Source organism: Vombatus ursinus, unplaced genomic scaffold (assembly GCF_900497805.2).
Source record: "Vombatus ursinus unplaced genomic scaffold, bare-nosed wombat genome assembly UNPS02014816.1, whole genome shotgun sequence".
In the NCBI taxonomy this organism is placed as follows: domain Eukaryota; kingdom Metazoa; phylum Chordata; class Mammalia; order Diprotodontia; family Vombatidae; genus Vombatus; species Vombatus ursinus.
Window position 1 is genome coordinate 15385676 of NW_020954594.1, and position 17814 is coordinate 15403489.

The following is a 17814-nucleotide window of genomic DNA, read 5'->3' on the forward strand; positions in this document are numbered from 1 at the left end:
AATTTGATGCTGCAAAAAAGAGGAAAGGAGTATTGTTACTGTAATCTACCAGCCTCTATGTGATACTTTCTCAAGGTTAACTGCTCTTTTTCTAGACTTGGCTTCATCCCTTCCCATAACTTCCAGGATACTGCTTCATCCATCATTCCTTCAAACTTATTTTAAGTCTTTTCCTATCTTCTGGCTCATTCCTTGCTGCCCACTAAAAATGTCCAAATCAAACCTATTTTTAAAAATAAAACAAAACAAACAACCAACAATAAAAACTCTTCATTTAATCCCACCACCTCTCTAAGCTATATCATTCTATGTCTTTCCTTACCTTCACTGCTAAGCTTCACAAAGAAGTTGTCTCTTATTGCTATCTGCATTGTCTTAGTACACATTTGATAAATGCTTGCAATCTGAAACCCATAGCACACCCTTTGAGAATCAATTCTATGGAGAGTTACTGCAATATAGGAAGTAGAAGAGCACTTGACATTTCTAAAAAGTTATAGGAGGGGAAAAGCCAAGATGGTGGAGTAGAAGTAACACTACAGCAGAGTTCTCCCAACATTTCCCTCCAGAAAACTTTAAAATAACTCTGAAAAATAAGTTCCAGAGAAGCAGAGTCAACAAAAGGTTGAGGTAAAACATTTTTCCAGCCCAAGGCAACTTAAGAGGTTGGAAAGAGAGGTCCATGGCACTGAGGTGTGTACCAGCCCAGAGTATCCATGGCAGAAACACCAGTTGTTGGCCTTGGAGGTAGCAACAGCAGAAGTAGCTTTGGGGGCTCTCAAACCAGAGACAGTAAGGTGATCAGGTGGTCAGAAAGAGACTACCAGGGAACCCTGTGCTAGTACTGGGCACAGGACAAGGCTCTGTGTGGTAACTCCATTGTCTATACCCACTTCTGGGTTACGGTTCCAGAGTAGAGAAGAGCACTTGCAGTTACAAGGGATTGAGGGCCCTGAGAAGAAATATTGTTTGTGGTCCAAAGGAACAAAAGGCCCGGGGAACAGTATTGCTAGTGATTGCAAGAGAGCAGTGATCATATCACCACTCCCTGGATCACCACCTTGGAAATACTGAAGAACTTCCAAACCCCCAGAACTAGCTCTGAAAACAGTAGTTCAAAAAATCCTGAAGCTTGTTCTTGGTCTATTCCCACCCCCAGGAATAGAGCCCAACTTTAACACTGAATTCAAATTGAAGAAATAGGTTAGAAAAAATGAGCAACCAACAGCAGAAAAAGAAACTGACCATAAAAAGCTGTGATGGTGACAGGGAATATCAAGACACAAATTCAGAAGACAATGATATCAAAACTGCTACAATCAAAACATCAAAGAAAAAAATGAATTGGACATAAACTCAACAAGAATTCCTAGAAGAGGTAAAAAATTATTTTCAGAATTAAATAAAAGTGGCAGAGGAAAAATTGAGAGAAGAAGTGAAATAAGAAAATTAGGAGAATGTGGACATTTTTACTTGTCAGAGCTACGGAAAAGAGAAGATAGAGAGGATCACAGGATGTAAAATGGATAATTTTGAGTGCACTATATTAAAAAGCTTTTGCACAAACAAAACCAATGCAGCCAAATTTAAAAGAAAGGTGGAAATTGGGGGAAATTTTTTATAGCAAGTTTCTCTGATAAAGGTCTGATTTCTCAAATATAGAGAACTGAGTCAAATTTATAAGACTATAAGTCATTCTCCAATTGATAGAGGATATAAACAGTCAGTTTTCATATGAAGAAATCAAAGCTATCCATAGTCATATAACAACAAGCTCTAAATCACTAATGAGAGAAATGTAAATTAAAACAACTCTGAGGTACCACCTCTTACCTATCAGGTTGGCTAATATGACAGAAAAGGAAAGTGACAATTGTTGGAGGGAATGTGGGAAAACTGAGACACTAATGCACTGGAGTTGTGAACTGATCCAACCATTTTGAAGAGCAATTTGAATCTAAGCCCAAAGGGCTATAAAACTGTGCATACCCTTTGACCCACCAATACCACTACCATGTCTGGATCCCAAAGAGATCAAAGAGAAAGGAAAATGACTTATTTGTACAATAATATTGATGGCAGCTCTTTTTGTGGTGACAAAAAATTGGAAATTTTGGGGATGACTATCAATTGGGGAATGATTGAACAAGTTGTGGTATATGATTGCAATGTAATACTATTGTGCTATAAGAAATGATGAAGAAGATGACTTCAGAAAAACTTGAGAAGACTTATATGAACTGATGCAAAGTGAAATGAGTAGAACCAAGAGAACACTGTACACAGTAACAATACATGATGGCCAATTATGAACTACCTAGCTGTTCTGATTAGTACAATGATCTAAGACAATTCCAAAGGAATTATGATGAAAAATGCCATCCCCCAGAGAAAAATTTGATGGATTCTGAATTCAGATTGAAGCATGTTTTTTTCACTTTATTTTTCTTGCTTTTTTTCTTGTAACATGGCTAATTATGGGAATATAGTTTAAATAATTTCACGTGTATAATTAATATCACATTTCTTGTCTTCACAATGAGCAGGGGAAGGCTGGAAAGGAAGAATTCAGAGCTCAATTTTTTAAATGCTCAAATATATAAATAATAAAATTTCAACAATTTAAGAAAAAAAGAAAATAAATTAGAGTGATACAAGAAAATTATTAGAAAAAAATTGACACCTTGATAAAAGAGGCAAAAAAAATGAAGAAAATAGTACTTTAAAAAAAATAGAATTGGCCAAATGATAAAGGAAGTACAAAAGATCACTGATGAAAATAACTCCTTAAAAATGAATTGGTCAAATGGAAAAAGGGGTGTCAAAGCTCACTGAAGAAAATAATTTCTTAAAAATTAGAATTGGGCAAGTGGAAGTTAACAGCTCTATGAGATGTCAAGAAACAGTTAAAATCAAAATAATAAAAAAAATAGAAAATGTGAAATCTCTCATTGAAAAATAGATTGAGATAAAGTTTAAGAAAAAATGGACTACTTGAAAGCCATGATCATTGAAAGAACCTACATATCATATTTCAAGAAATTATAACTGAAAACTGTCCCAATATCCTAGAATCAGAGAGCAAAATAGAAATTGAAAGAATCTACCACTTACCTCCTTAGAGAGATACCAAAATGAAAACTCCCAGGAATATTGTAGCCAAATTCCAGAGCTTACAGGTCATGAAGAAAGTATTCCAAGTAGCCAGAAAGAAACCATTCAAATACCATGAAGTCACAGTCAGGATCACACAAAATGTAGTAGCTACTACATTAAAGAAGTAGAGGATTTGGAATATAATATTCCAGAAAGCAAAGAATTACAACTAAGAATAACCCTAAGAAAAACTGAGTATGATCCTTCAAGGGAATAAATGGATATTTAATGAAATGAAGGATTTTCAAGCATTCCTGATGAAAAGATCAAAGAAGAATAGAAAATATGATTTTCATATAGAAGATTCAAGACAAATCATAAAGGACCAATAAAGTTAAACTGCTTACATTTCTATACAGGAAGATGATCATTAGGGCACTTAGAAGGACTCTTCATAGACAGAGTGGGTGTGAACAGATTATGTTGGGATTATAATTTAAAAATGAATGGTTGTGAGAGAGGATTGCATTGGGAGAATGGGAAAGGGAAATAAAGAATGGGGATAATTATCTCACATAAAAGGGGTACTCAAGAAAGTGCTTTTATAGTGGAGGGAAAAATGGTAGGGGTGAGGTGTTGAGTACTTAAACTTCCCTCTGATCTGAATTGGTTCAAAGAAAGAAGAATATACATGTATGTACATACACATGTGTGTATTTGTTGAATATATGTGTGTGCATATGTATATATGTGCATGTATGCATATGGTATACGTATATGTGCATGTGTATATATGTATGTATATGTGCGCATATGTATACATACATAGATACATATATATATATATATTAGATTAGATATGGAAATCTATGTACCTAAAAGAGAAGTAAGAGGGGAAAGGAATTTTAAAAAAAGGGACAGGGTGGTGATAAAAGGTAGGACAGATTAGAAAAGGCAGTGGTCAGAAGCAAAACATACTTTTAAGGAGGGATAGAGTAAAAAGAGAAAGAAAAGGATTAACAGAAGAAAATAAGAAGGAAAACGCATATTTAGTCATCAAAACAGTGAATGGAAATGGGATGAATTCACCCATAAAACAGAAGTGGAGAGCAGAATGGATTAGAAACTAGAATCCAACAATATTCTGTTTACAAGGAACACATTTGAAATAGAGAAACACACAAGGATAAATTAAGGGACTATTCTGCTTCAACTGAAGTAAGAAAAAAGGCAGGGGTAGCAATCATAATCTCAGACAAAGCAAAGACAAAAATAGACCTAAAAGAGATAAGCAGGGAAACTACATCTTACTAAAAGACACCATAAACAATGAAGTAATATCAGTGTTAGACATATATGTACCAAATGCTATAACATCAAAATTCTGAAAGGAAAAGTTAAATGAATTATATAGGAGGAAATAGACAAACTATACTAGTAGGGGACCTCAACTTTCCCTTCTCAAAACTACATAAATCTAACTATAAAATAAATAAGAAAGAAGTTAAGGAGATGGATAGAATTTTAGAAATTAGATTTGATAGGTCTCTAGAGAAAATTGAATGGTAATAGAAAAGAGCATATCTTTTTCTCAGCTCTACATTACAGTTTCACAAAAAATTGACCATGTATTAGGGTATAAAATCAGACAAACCAATGAAAAAAAGAAGAAATATTAAATGCACCCTTCTCAGAACATAATGCAGTAAAAATTACATTCAGTAAAGGACTGTAGAGGCATAGATTAAAAAGTAACTGCAAACTAAATAATCTAATTCTAAAGAATGAGTGGGTCAAAGAACGAATCATAGAAATAATCAATAATTTCATTAAATATAATGACATCAATGAGGCAGCCCACCAAAACAGTACTTAGGGGAAAATGTATATATCTAAATCTTTAATATTTCTTCAGTTGTTAGGATCTGTCTTTATTTGTGTCAAAAGTGTTTTGTAATTGTCTTCATATAATCTCCAGGTTTGCTTTAGCAGGTAGACTCTCAAGTATTTTATATTGTCTCCAGTTATTTTAAATGGAATTTCTCTTTCTTTCTCTTCCTGCTGGGTTTTGTTGGTAATATGTAGAGATGCTGATGATTTATGTTGTTTTTTTTTTTAACCTGAAACTTTGCTAAAGTTGTTAACTGTTTCAACTAGTTTTTTAGTTAATTCTCTAAGCTTTTCTATACATGTCATCATATCCTCATTACATATAATGTTTATTAATGGTTTTAGATAGACACTGCTTATCATTTTAAGGAAAACTACATTTATTCCTATTCTCTCTAGTATTTTTAATAGGAATGGGTACTGTATTTTGTTCAAAGCTTTTTTTGCATTTATTGAGATAATCATATGATTTCTGTTAGTTTTATTATTAATATGGTCAATTATGCTGATAGTTTTCCTGCTACTGAACCAGCCCTGTATTCCTGGTATAAATCCCACCTGGGCATAGTGTACTATCCTCATGATAAATTGCTGCAATCTCTTTGTTAATAATTTATTTTAAAATTTTGCATCATTATTCATTAGGGAAATTGGTCTATAATTTTCTCTCTGTTTTGGCTCTTTCTGGTTAAAGTATCAACAACAAATTTGTGTCATAAAAGGAATTTGGCAGGACTCCTTCTTGGCCTATTTTTCAAAATAGTTTATGCGGTTATGGGAATTCATTGTTCTTTAAATATTTGGTAGAATTCCCTTGTAAATCCATCTGACCCTGGAGATTTTTTTTGGAGGCAATCAGAGTTAAGTGACTTGCCCAGGGTCACACAGCTAGTAAATATCTGTGACTGGATTTAAACTAAGATCCTTCTGAATTCAGGACTAGTGCTTTATCTACTGAGCCACCTAGCTGTCCTGGAGATTTTTTTCTTAGGGAGTTTCTGGATGACTTGTTCAATTTCTTTTTCTAAAATGGGGTTAATTTTTTTTATTTCCTCTTTGGTTAACATTGGTAATTTATATGTTTGTAAATATTCATACATTTCACTTACATTATCAGATTTATTGGCATACAGTTGAGCAAAATAGCTTCTAATTATTGTTTTAATTTCCTCTTCATTGGTGGTAAATTCACCCTTTTCATTTTTGATACTGGTAATTTGGTTTTCTTCTCTCTTTTTAATCAAATTAACCAAAGGTTTATCTATTTTATTGATTGTTTTCATAAAACCAGCTCTTAGTTTTATTAATTAATTAGATTTATTAATTTAGTAATTCATTAATTACTTTCAATTTTATTAATCTCTCATTTGATTTTCAAAATTTCTAATTTGGTATTTAATTGGGGATTTTTAATTTGTTCTTTTTTTTTTTTTTAGCTTTTTTGGTTGCATGCCCAATTCATTGATCTCCTCTTTATTTTATTTATATAAGTATTTAGAGATATGAAATTTCTCCTAAAAACTGCTTTGGCTACATCCCATAAGTTTTAGTATGTTGTCACATTATTGTCATTCTCTTTAATGGAATTACTGACTGTTTCTATTATTTGTTGTTTAACCTACTCATTCTTTAGGATTAGATTATTTAGTTTCCAATTAGTTTTTAGCCTATTTTCCCATGGCCCTTTATTACATGTAATTTTTATTGCATTATGAACTGAAAAGGATGCATTTAATATTTCTGCCTTTCTCTATTGGATTGTGAGGTCTTTATGTCCTACTATGTGGTCAATTTTTTTTTGGCGCCATCTACCACTGAGAAAAAGGCATATTCCTTTCTATCCCCATTCAGTTTTCTTCAGAGGTCTATCATGTCTAACTTTCCTAAATTCTATTTGCTTCTTTAACTTCTTTCTTGCTTATGTTGTGGTTAGATTTAATTGATTTCTGAGAAAGGGAGATTGAGATCCCCACTAGTATAGTTTTGTTTTCTACTTCTTCCTGTAACTCACTTAAGATGATATATCTTGATGCATATATATTTAGTATTGATATCACTTCATTGGTGGATTTGTGAATTGGTCCAGTCATTTTGGAAAGCAATTTGTATCTATGCTCAAAGGGTGAAAAAATAGTGCATACTCTGATCCAGCAATACCACTGCTAGATCTCTATTCCAAAGAGAACAAAGAAAAGGACCTATACATACAAAAAGTGTTTATATTAGCTCCTTTTGTAATGGCAAAGAATTGGAAACTGAGGGGATGCCCATCAATTGGGAAATGGCTGAAAAAGTTGTGATATGATTGTGATGGAATACTATTGTGCTATATGAAATGATAAGCAAAATGGTTTCAGAAAAACCTGGGAAGTCTTATATGAACTGATGCAAGGTAAAGTCAACAGAAACATGAGAACATTACACACTACAAAAGAAATACTATGAGGTAGAACAACTGTGAATTACTTAACTACTATGATGAAGACAGTGATCCAAGATAATTCCAAAGGACCCAAGGTAAAAAATGCTATCCACCTCCAGAAAAAGAACTGATGAACTCTGAGTAAGGATTGAAGTACACTTTGTTTTCACTTTATTTTTCTTGCTTTTTTTCCCCCAACATGGCTAAGATGGAAATGAGATTTGTATGATTTGACATGTATAATTGATATCATATTGCTTGCTTTCTCAGTGGGTAGGGAAGGGGTGGGAAGAAGAAAGAGAATTTGAAACTCAAAATATTTTTTAAATAAATGTTAAAATTTTAAAAAAAGAAAAGAATTTTTTTTAAAAAAGAAAGTTCATAGGAGACAAAAGCCAAGAAAGTAGCCAATACTAAAATACATGATCTCAAATAACTATATACAAATGAACAACATATAAGCAACCAGGAAGATAAAATAGAGAAGGAAAATAGACCTCAAGAGTATTATGAAAATTTGTGGGGTGAAATACATGAGAAAATTATGACTCTACATGGGTATACTTTGTTTAAAAAAGGGATAGGTAAAAAGGAAAGTCTTGTCTATTAAAAAATACCACAGTGAACATCATCCAGGAATCAGAGTTGGAAAATCACTCAGGTAAAAAATATTTGGGTCAATTGAAAAATCGGTCAAGTAGTATTGATTAAGTGTCTATATTTGCCAGGCACTATGCTAAACGCTGGGAAAACAAAGAAAGGCAAAATAAAAAAAAAATAGCCCCTGATCTCAAGGAGATCACAGTCTGATAGGGGAAATAACACAAACAACTATGTATAAACAAGATCTATTCAGGATAAATTGGGGTTAGCCTCAGAGGAAAGGTATTAACATTCAGGAGGATTGGGAAGGGCATCTTGAGGAAAGTGGTACTAATGCTAGGAATTAAAGGAAACCAAAGGGTCTCAGATGCGTAGGTGAGGAAGAGATGCACTCCAGACTTAAGAGAAAAGTTAGCAAAAATGCTCAGAGTAAGGTGACAGGATGTCTTGTATGAGGAATAGCAAGGATACCAGTATCACAGTGTAGGTGGAATGGAGCAATGTGTAAGAAGACTGGAAGGGTAGGAAGGTCTTTAGAAAGGTCTTTAACAAGATTTTTATTTGATCCTATAGGAAGAAGGGAGCCACTGGAGTTTATTAAATAGGGAGCTAACATGTTTAGCCCTGTGCTTTATTTGGGAAGATCATTTTGACATCTGAATATAGGACAGATTGGAATGGGGAGAGATTTGAGGTAGGGAGACCAACTAGCAGGCTATTGTGATAATCTAGGTGTGAGGCGATGTGGGCCTGTACCAGGGTGGTGGCATAGCCTCAGAAAACAGACTTGCCCTAAGTTCCTACCAAATGCAAGGCACTGTGCTAGGCAGTGGGGAGTCAATGACAAAGTAAAAAACAGTTCTGCCCTGGAAAAGCTTACATTTTGCTGCACATCCCAATGTTCTCGGCAAATTCAAACAAGAAAACATTACTTCTCAGAATTAATGTTTTGCTTTGTTCCCTACCTACCCAGCAGCAGAGTCCAACCAATTCTATTTCTACAAAATCTCTTGAATCTGTACCATCTTTTCCATTCTTCAAATCCCCACCCTATTCCTTGTACTCATCACCTTCTCTAGATTTAAGGCATCTAGAATAATTCAATAGCTTCTCTTCAACTCATATTACACACCTCTCTGCCAGATTAATCTTTCACATTCAGAGATTAAATTGTTAGACCCCCATGCCTTTATTCATTTATAATAGTCATACCCCTGTCTTTTTTTCCCCAAAGGTATAATCTGGCATATTAATTTTGGGGGGGGTATATTTTTTTTTCATTTTAAACTTAAATATAAAATGAGAAAAGAAAAAAATTCCATATATACAGCAGAACATAAAAAAGAATTCAATATAAAACAATAAATTTCCATTTCAGAAAAACCTATGTAATAAATATTACTCATTGTTTTCAAAGCTACCCAGCTTTTCTTTGTTTCTTCTAGATTGTCTTTGTTCTCAACTCTGTCCTTTCTATTTTATTTTTTTCTTCCTTCACAACCTCAACCCCACTCCCATCCTCGAGAAGGGTATGCAAATATGTATAATATAAATAGATCTATAAACATATATATACACACACACACATATGTATACATACATATACATATATAGAACTGTACTATGCATGTTTATATTTGTGATTTCTTTCTCTGGAGATGGGTAGCATCTTCTTTCCTACTTCCAAGTCTTTTCACATTTTTCTAAATCAACCAGCTCATCATTTCTTATATCACAGCAATATTCCAGCACAATCATATCCTATCTGAGAGATTGTCTATGAAAGTTTTTTCCCCAGTTTTCTGCTTTCCTTCTATTCTTTGCTAAATTGGTTTTATTTATACAAAAATTTTAAATTTAAAATAATCAAGATTATCCATTTTTCACTTCAACTATGCTTTTGCCTTATAATATAGTTTAAAGTCTGGTACTGCTGAATCTCCTTCCTTTCATTTTTTTCCCTTACTTTGAAATTCTTGACCTTTTGTTCTTCCAAATGAATTTTATTATTTTTCTAACTCAGTAAAATATTTTTTAGTAATTTAATTGGGATGGCATTGAATAAACAGATGAATTAGGTAAAATTGTCATTTTTAATTATATTGGCTTTACTATGAACAATAAATATTAATGCATTTATTTAAATCTGACTTTATTTGTATAAAAAGCATTTTATTTTTATATTTATGTAGTTCCTAAGTCTGTTTTGGCAGGTATACTCTCAGGTATTTTATACTGACTAGTTATTTTGAAAGGTCTAAAAGAATATTAAATAATATTGGTGACACATAGTATAGTTTCTCTATTTTTCTTTTTTAATTCAATTATTCTAGCTTTAACTTTATCTGATACCGTGATTGCTACCTCTGCTTTTTTACATAATAAATTCTACTCCAGTCCTTTATTTTATCTCTGTGTGTATCTCTCATTTTTATTGTTTCCTGAAAGCAACATGTTACTAAATCCAGATTTTTAATCCATTCTGCTATCTGTTTCCATTTTACGGTAAATCAATCCCACATTCTAAGTTATAATTACTTGCTGTATATATCCCATTCTTAAAGGGGAAAGGAAGGGAACAAGCATTTATTAAGTGTCTGCTATGAGCCAGGCACACTGTACTAAGTACTGTTGTTGTTCAGTTGTTTTTCTGTTGTGTCCAACTCTTTGTGATCCTTTTTAAGGTCTCCTTGGCAAAGATACTAGAGTGGTTTGCCAGTTTCTTCTTCAACTCATTTAACAGATGATGAAAGTGAGGCAAACAAGGTTAAGTGACTTGCCCAGGGTCACACAGCTAGTGAGTGTCTGAGGCCAGATTTGAACCAGGAAGATGAGTTTTCCTCATTCCAGGCCAGACACCACCTAGCTATCCTAAGTGCTTTACAAATTCTATGTCATTTGATCCTCACAACACCCCTGGGAAATAGGTGATACTATTATCCCTATTTTACAAATGAGGAACAAACAATAGTTCAGCATCAGAGGCTGGATTTAAACTCAGGTCTTCCTGACTCCACACCCAGTACTCTATCCACTATACCTGCTACCTGCTTACTTGAAGAGTACTCTTTCCTAATCTCCCAATCTCCATTTCTTTTAATCCTTACCTTACTACAAGTTTTTGCTAAGATGCTTCCACAAAACCTTGTTCTGATTGTTAATGTTCTTGCCCTGCTAAAGAAACTTGCATCTATTTATCATCTGTGTATATGTTTCTTCTCAAAGAAGGGTGGGAAGAACAATAATTTATTAAGCACCTACTATGTGCCTAGCTCTCTGATAACAGTTTTATAAATATTATCTCATTTGATTTTCCCATTAGAATGCAAACTCCTTGAGGACGGAACCATATTTTTTTTCTAGTTCTTTATATCCCAGGTGCCTAGTACAGTGTCTTAAAAGTAATCATTGTTGTCAACACTTTATTTTTAAAGACTGGGTCTCTCGAGTTCACTTAGCCTGGACGTTCAGGGGATGCTTACATCCCGCTATTGATTGGCCCATGAACTTTAACCTGTTCTTTCTACCTGGGCCAGGTCATCCCCTCTTCAGGCAACCTAGTGGATCCCAGTCCAGGAAGTTCACCATGTTAATGCCAAACTTAGTGTGACACCTGATCAGCATCATTCACTGCAGCTCAGGATTCCTGAGCTCAGGGAAGCCCCTGGCTTTAGCCTTCCAGGCAGCAGAGATTTCAGGTTTGTGCCATCATAGTAAACAATGTTTATTTAATTTAACTGGTAATTAGAGTTTTATGGTATAGCAGAGGTCATTTTAGGATTACAAGTTTAGAGCTGACAGAGAGAGACCTTAAAGACATATAGTCCAACTTCTTCATTTTACAGATGAGAAAACTAAGCCTCAGGGAAGTTGTGACTGTCTTAAAGTCGCACAAGGAACAAGTGACAGAAAGCTCAGTCTTCTTATTCCAGAGTCGGTGCTTTTTCCTCTGTGTCACACAGTTTTCCTTCAAACCTCTCATTTTACAGATGGGGAAACTGAGGCCGGAAAGAAAAAGATTTAAAACTGCCTCTATTTTTTATAAACCCTATCTTCCCCTTCAGGTCAGCTAGGTGGCACATTGTGCCAGGCCTGCAGTCAGGAAGACCTGAGTTCAAATTTGACAAGTAACTTATTCCAGTTTGCTTCAGCTTTCTCATCTGTAAAATGAGCTGGAGAAGGAAATGGCAAACCACTCCAGTATTTCTGTCCAGAAAGGGTCACAATCAGGCACCTCTAAAAATGACTAAACAAGAACAATAATTTTACCCTTCAGCTTTAAGATTTGCTAAGAAAAGCATTTTTTTTTACCCAAATCTTACCGTGCATGGCTATAGTTGACAGCAAGACTATTTGCAATTGTTAGTGTGAAGGTAAGTTCGGTCTCATTAAATGGTATTTCAGAGAAATATTCTGTCTTTTGTTTTAAAATAAGAACACATAACACATTTTGAATGCTTTTCATCTTCAAAGCCCTTCACAAATATTAATTAATCCATAAAATAATATCAGTCTCTAAATGTGAAATCTGCAACTGCAGACTTATCTAAGAAAACCTACTTTGCCCTAAGCTATGGTAGCTGTTCACTGAGCCATCCTACTCCAGGGGGAGCAGAGGATTTTCTAATTCCTGCCATATTCTTTTGACTCCTGCAGGGTTATTTGCAAAGATTTCTTACATTCTTCTGACAAAAAGAAGAAAGGAAAAAAAAGAAAAATGAAGATTTCAAGTCATATGAATATGGCTATTTTACTTCTGCATTTCTGGAGGGGGAAAGCAGAACAAAAGGCCTTGTCTTCCTGCTTGAGGAGATATCTACTTGAGGATATTTGTTACGAAGTTTTGGAAAATTCACCATCAGATGTTTGTTAAGCAACCACATATTCTAAGAAAATCTTAAGAACATCTTCCTATTCCAGTATCATGATTTGCATGGCATGTGGTCCAAATACTTGTCTTCTCCTTCTCATGAAACGGGGGTGGGGGGTGTCCCCAATGGGCCTTTTGGCTACAACCTGGAATGCATTTTGGTAAATAGGGAAAATTACTTTTCTTCTTATGAATAGCCACTGATCATAAAAAAGTAGGATATAAATGTTAAGTCATTGCCATCGCAATCCCTCTTCATAAAATAGTAGTAGTACCTGATCACCGCAGGACCATTATCAGATTAGTCTCAAAAACAAGCCTTACTACAGGAGACATGAGATGTCAACCAGAGGGCATGCCAATTACCCTAGATTTGAATGTCCCCTGCAGTTGAGTATAAATGCCGTAGATGAAAATAGGATAGGAATATCCTGAATAAGAAGAGACAAGGACAGTGAGATCATCTAGGGCATTCTGCTAGAAGTTATTGAACTGGATATTTCATATAATAATATTATCATGTGCAAATGGAAAAGTTGTTGGGTCAATTATATAAAGCAAACATCGAACAACAGATGAACAGCCTCAATGGCATACTGGTGCACCAAGATACTTTATGTGGGAAAGTGTTCTATGGAATGATTATAGTAAAACATGGACCAGAACTACATAGATAGCTATGTGGTGCAGAGGACAAAGCCTAGTACCTGGAATCAAGAAAACCTGAGTTCAAATCTAGCCTTGGACACTTACTAGTTGTGTAACCCTAGCCAAGTCACTTAACCTCTGTCCACCTCAGTTTCCTCAACTGTAAAATGGGGGCAACAATAGTACCTATCACCCAGGCTTGTAGAGGAATCAAATGAGTTGATATTTGTAAGGCACTTTGTGAAACTTACAGCACTAAATAAATGGCAGATGTTAGGATGAGGACGAGGATGAAGATGATGATAAGATAATAGGACAATGCAGCATGGAGAGGTTACAATTTGCCTCTGTGAATAAATGAAATCACAGATCCACTAGAGCACCAAAGTAAAATACCATCCTAGCAAGCTTCATATTTTTCTTTCCAAAATGCTTACAAATACATTATATATAATCTTTTAATCTGATTGCAATTACAAAAAAAAAGTCATCTTAAGACTCAAAGATCAAACTGATAATCAGAGAAGACAGAAATGCCTTAGTAGAGGATGTAGCACCTCTTAGGGGGAAAGTGAATTTGCAAGGTAGGCAGGTAGGCATGCAGGAAGGAAGGAAGGAAGGAAGAAGAGAAGGAAGAAAAGTAGGAAGGAAGGGAGGGAGGGAAGAAGGAAGCAAGGGAGAAAGGAAGAAAGGGAGAAAGGGAGGGAAGAACAAAGAGGGAAGGGAGGAAGGAAGGAAGGAAAGAAAGAAGGAAGGAAGGGAGGGAGGGAAGGAAGAAGGAAGGTTTAAAAAAGGATAAAGCACAATTAAGTGCTTTCTACATACCAGGCACTGTGCTAAGCATTATTCAATGATCTAGGGAGGTGTGTGGTATTATGATCCTCGTTTTACAACTGAGGAAACTCAGGCCCCAACTTCCTGCTTCCCCTTCTGGCAGGAATAAAAGTACGCCTTGGAGAAGAATGGGGGCAGGGTGGGGGGGAAAAGAGACTAGAGATGTCTATACTGTCTCCTTTTAAGCCACATGTTAAGACAGACTTCACCACAGGTAGGCCCTCACTTCTGTTACATTTGGGGTTTTCTCTTTCTCCCTATAATTATAATAATAGAGATGGAAAGTCAACGATAAAACAGTTGAAGCTGAATGCTGCAAAATTAAGTCAGGCCTCAAATACAAGATGAGAAGGCATCTCACCCCTACTTTTCTGCAGTGGGGAGGTCATAGAAGTGGAACACTAAAAAGGATGGCTGAACTGCTTTTCCTCTTTTTTTCTATTCTTTGTTTTAAAGGGATAGCTGTCTGGGAGGAGAGACACATTGAAAAATTTAGGTTGTATTAGAAAAAGATTAAGAAAATTCTAAAAATAAAGTGAACCATCTCATTTTACTAAGCTTCAAATATATTGCTATTATTATGTTAATCAAGTAATTTATGTTGTGCTGAGTAGCCTGCTAGGAACAGTTGTTGTTGTTTATCCTTCATTCTCAAAGAGGATCATGACATCACAAAGGAGATGTCATGACTTGCAAGTGAATTGGATTTAAGCGATACTATGGAGTTACTTTGTAGGACATGATCCCTACCCTCATGAACCTTAAAATTAAAGGGCAAAACACATTAAAAAATAATGAAAAACATAAATTGTGTAGTACCTGCTAAATTTTTGTTGGAATTGATAGGACTGGGGAAGCATTGAAGTTGGAATAGTAGAGAAATATTCTAGGTAACAGAAAAAACAAAAAATACATGCGAGTATAGCTTTGGAAACAACAATGAGATGATACACTTCGGGGATAGTAAGGAAGCTGATATAACTAGAGGAAAGGGTAGGTATTTGGGAATAGTGGTAAATGAGGACTGGAAAGTTATAGAGAGGTCAGATTTTGAAGGACCACGCCAGATAGTAGAATTAAGATTTGGCATGATAGAAAATGGAAAAACACTTGGGCTTTTAGAAAAGTGAATGATGTGATGAAAGAATTGTTTAAAGAAGATAAAAATACTATGCTGTACTATACTATACTATGCTATACTATAGGATATTATACTATATATCCTATAGGATAGATTTAAAAAGGAAAGAAGTTGGTGTAAGGGAGCCCAATTAAAGGCAATTGCATTTATCTAGATGGGTAATCCTGAGGGCCTGGGTTAAGGTGATAGCAGTGGGAATGGAGACAAAACAATGGACATGAAAAAGCATTACAAATAGAAAGTTCATAGAACTTTTTTTTTGATTTATGGAATAAAACAAACATTTTTATAACAGTATAATAAAAAGATGATTGTACACGAAACTGCAAATCAACTATATACAACTTGCTATTCCTTTAAAAAACACAACAAAATTATCAAGTAAATTTCTTTTTTTCCTTTTTTTCTTCCCTACCACACCCCCTTCGCCACCCTAGAGATGTCTTCCATTAGACACAAATAGATATAGCTATATCTTTATCTATGTATATGTAAAACTATTCTATACATACTTCTATGTATCAGTCCTTTCTCTGAATACAGACAGTATGTTTCTTCATATGTCTTTGGGTATTTATAATAAAGTTCATAGAACTTTGTGGTTTATGATATCAAGGGTGAAAAAGATCTTTGTCAAGTAACTTTAAGCTGGTATATATGGATAAGGGGGGATGATGTTTTCTATGGACAGAGATAGGGGAATTTGAATATAGAATTGATTTGGGAGAAAGGAATAAGAAAATTACTTTCGAGAGTCATAAAATTTGAGATTTTGGAGGAATTTCAGGGGGCATCCAGTCCAATCCATATATGAATGAGATCCTTACTATAACATCCTGACTAGTGGTCAACAAGACTCTGCCTGAAGAACTCCAAGGAAGGGGAACCCCCCCCCCCCACCTCTCAAAATAACCCATTGTACTTTGGAAGCAGCTGTAATTGTCAGGAAGTTTTTCCTGTTACTGAGCTTAAATTAGCCCCTTCAGTTTCCACCCCTGTTTTGTCTTCTGGGGCAAAAGAGTACAAATTTGATCCATTCTTCACAGGCTAGTCTTTCATATGCTTAAAGGTAACTATTATGAACCCTCCCATTCATTCTTTTCTTCTTAAGGTTAACATGTCCATATGACAAGGACTCAAGGCTCTTCACAATCAGCAGGTTGCCAAATTCTGGGTACTCCTCAGCCTATCCACATCCTTATTCAACTGTATTTTAGGCAAGGAAACGTTAACATTTTTTCTTATATGGTCTCAAACTTCTCTCTCACAGGTCAATGATACTCTCTTATCGCCCTCCTTAAACAACCCTAGGACCTTTTCATAATCCTCATTTTCACAATCCAACATTCCAGATAAGGTCTGACAAGGTCAGACTCCAGTGTAACTATCACCTCCCTGTTCCTAGAAGCAATGCTCCACTTAATGCAGCTCAAGACTGTATTAACTGTTTTGGCTGCCACACCACACTGCTCATGTCCTTCTAAAACCCCTAGATAGTTTTTAGAATGACTATTGCCTAATTATGCCTTCCCAGCCCTATACTTGTGAAGTTGATTTTTTTATATCCAGGTGCAAGATTTTATACTTATTTCTAATGAATTTCATCTTAATATATTCAGTCAAATGTATGTTTGTCAAGATGCATTTGGATACTGATTTTCCCATCCAATGTGTTAGCTATTCCTTGCTTTGTGTCATCTACAAATTTGATAAGACATTTATATATTTTTTCCAAGTCATTGATAAAAAATGTTGGCACAAAGCCAAGTATAGATTCATGGAGTAATCCCCTGGAGACCTCTCTTGCCTTGTTGAAATTGAATTCATAAAAAAGACTTTTTGAGGCTGATTATCCAACCAATTCTACAGTTATTCAATTTTATTACTGTCTAATACAGGGGTGGGCAACCTGTGGCCTTCTAGGTCCTTGGGTACAGCCTTTTGACTGTATCCAAGTTTTACAGAACAATTCCTTTTATTAAGGGGATTTGCTCTGTGAAGTTTGGATTCAGTCAAAGGGCTGCACTTGAGGACCTAAAGGACCACATATAGCCTCGAGGCTGCAGATTCTCCACCTGTGACCCTCTAATCCATATCATTTCCCCTTCTCCTTTAATGATATGAGATAATCAAAAACTTTGATACCGAGGTGAATAAAGATATCAAAGTAAAAATGCCTAATATAATTTGAGACTGAAACTGAGCAGAGAAAATAGAAATGAAAGTATAAACTTGGGAGTCATTAGAATAGAGGTGATATCTGAAGCCAGTGGTAAGGTATTTTTGTTTATGAGACTACAGAAAAAGAAA

General features: G+C 35.0%; 1 protein-coding gene across 1 annotated transcript in view; it reads right to left on the reverse strand.

The window, feature by feature from the left end:
* The window catches only part of ARHGAP15 (Rho GTPase activating protein 15), an 820106-nt gene that overhangs the window by 703127 nt on the left and 99165 nt on the right, over positions 1-17814 (reverse strand). The gene's annotated exons all lie outside the window — the stretch shown is intronic.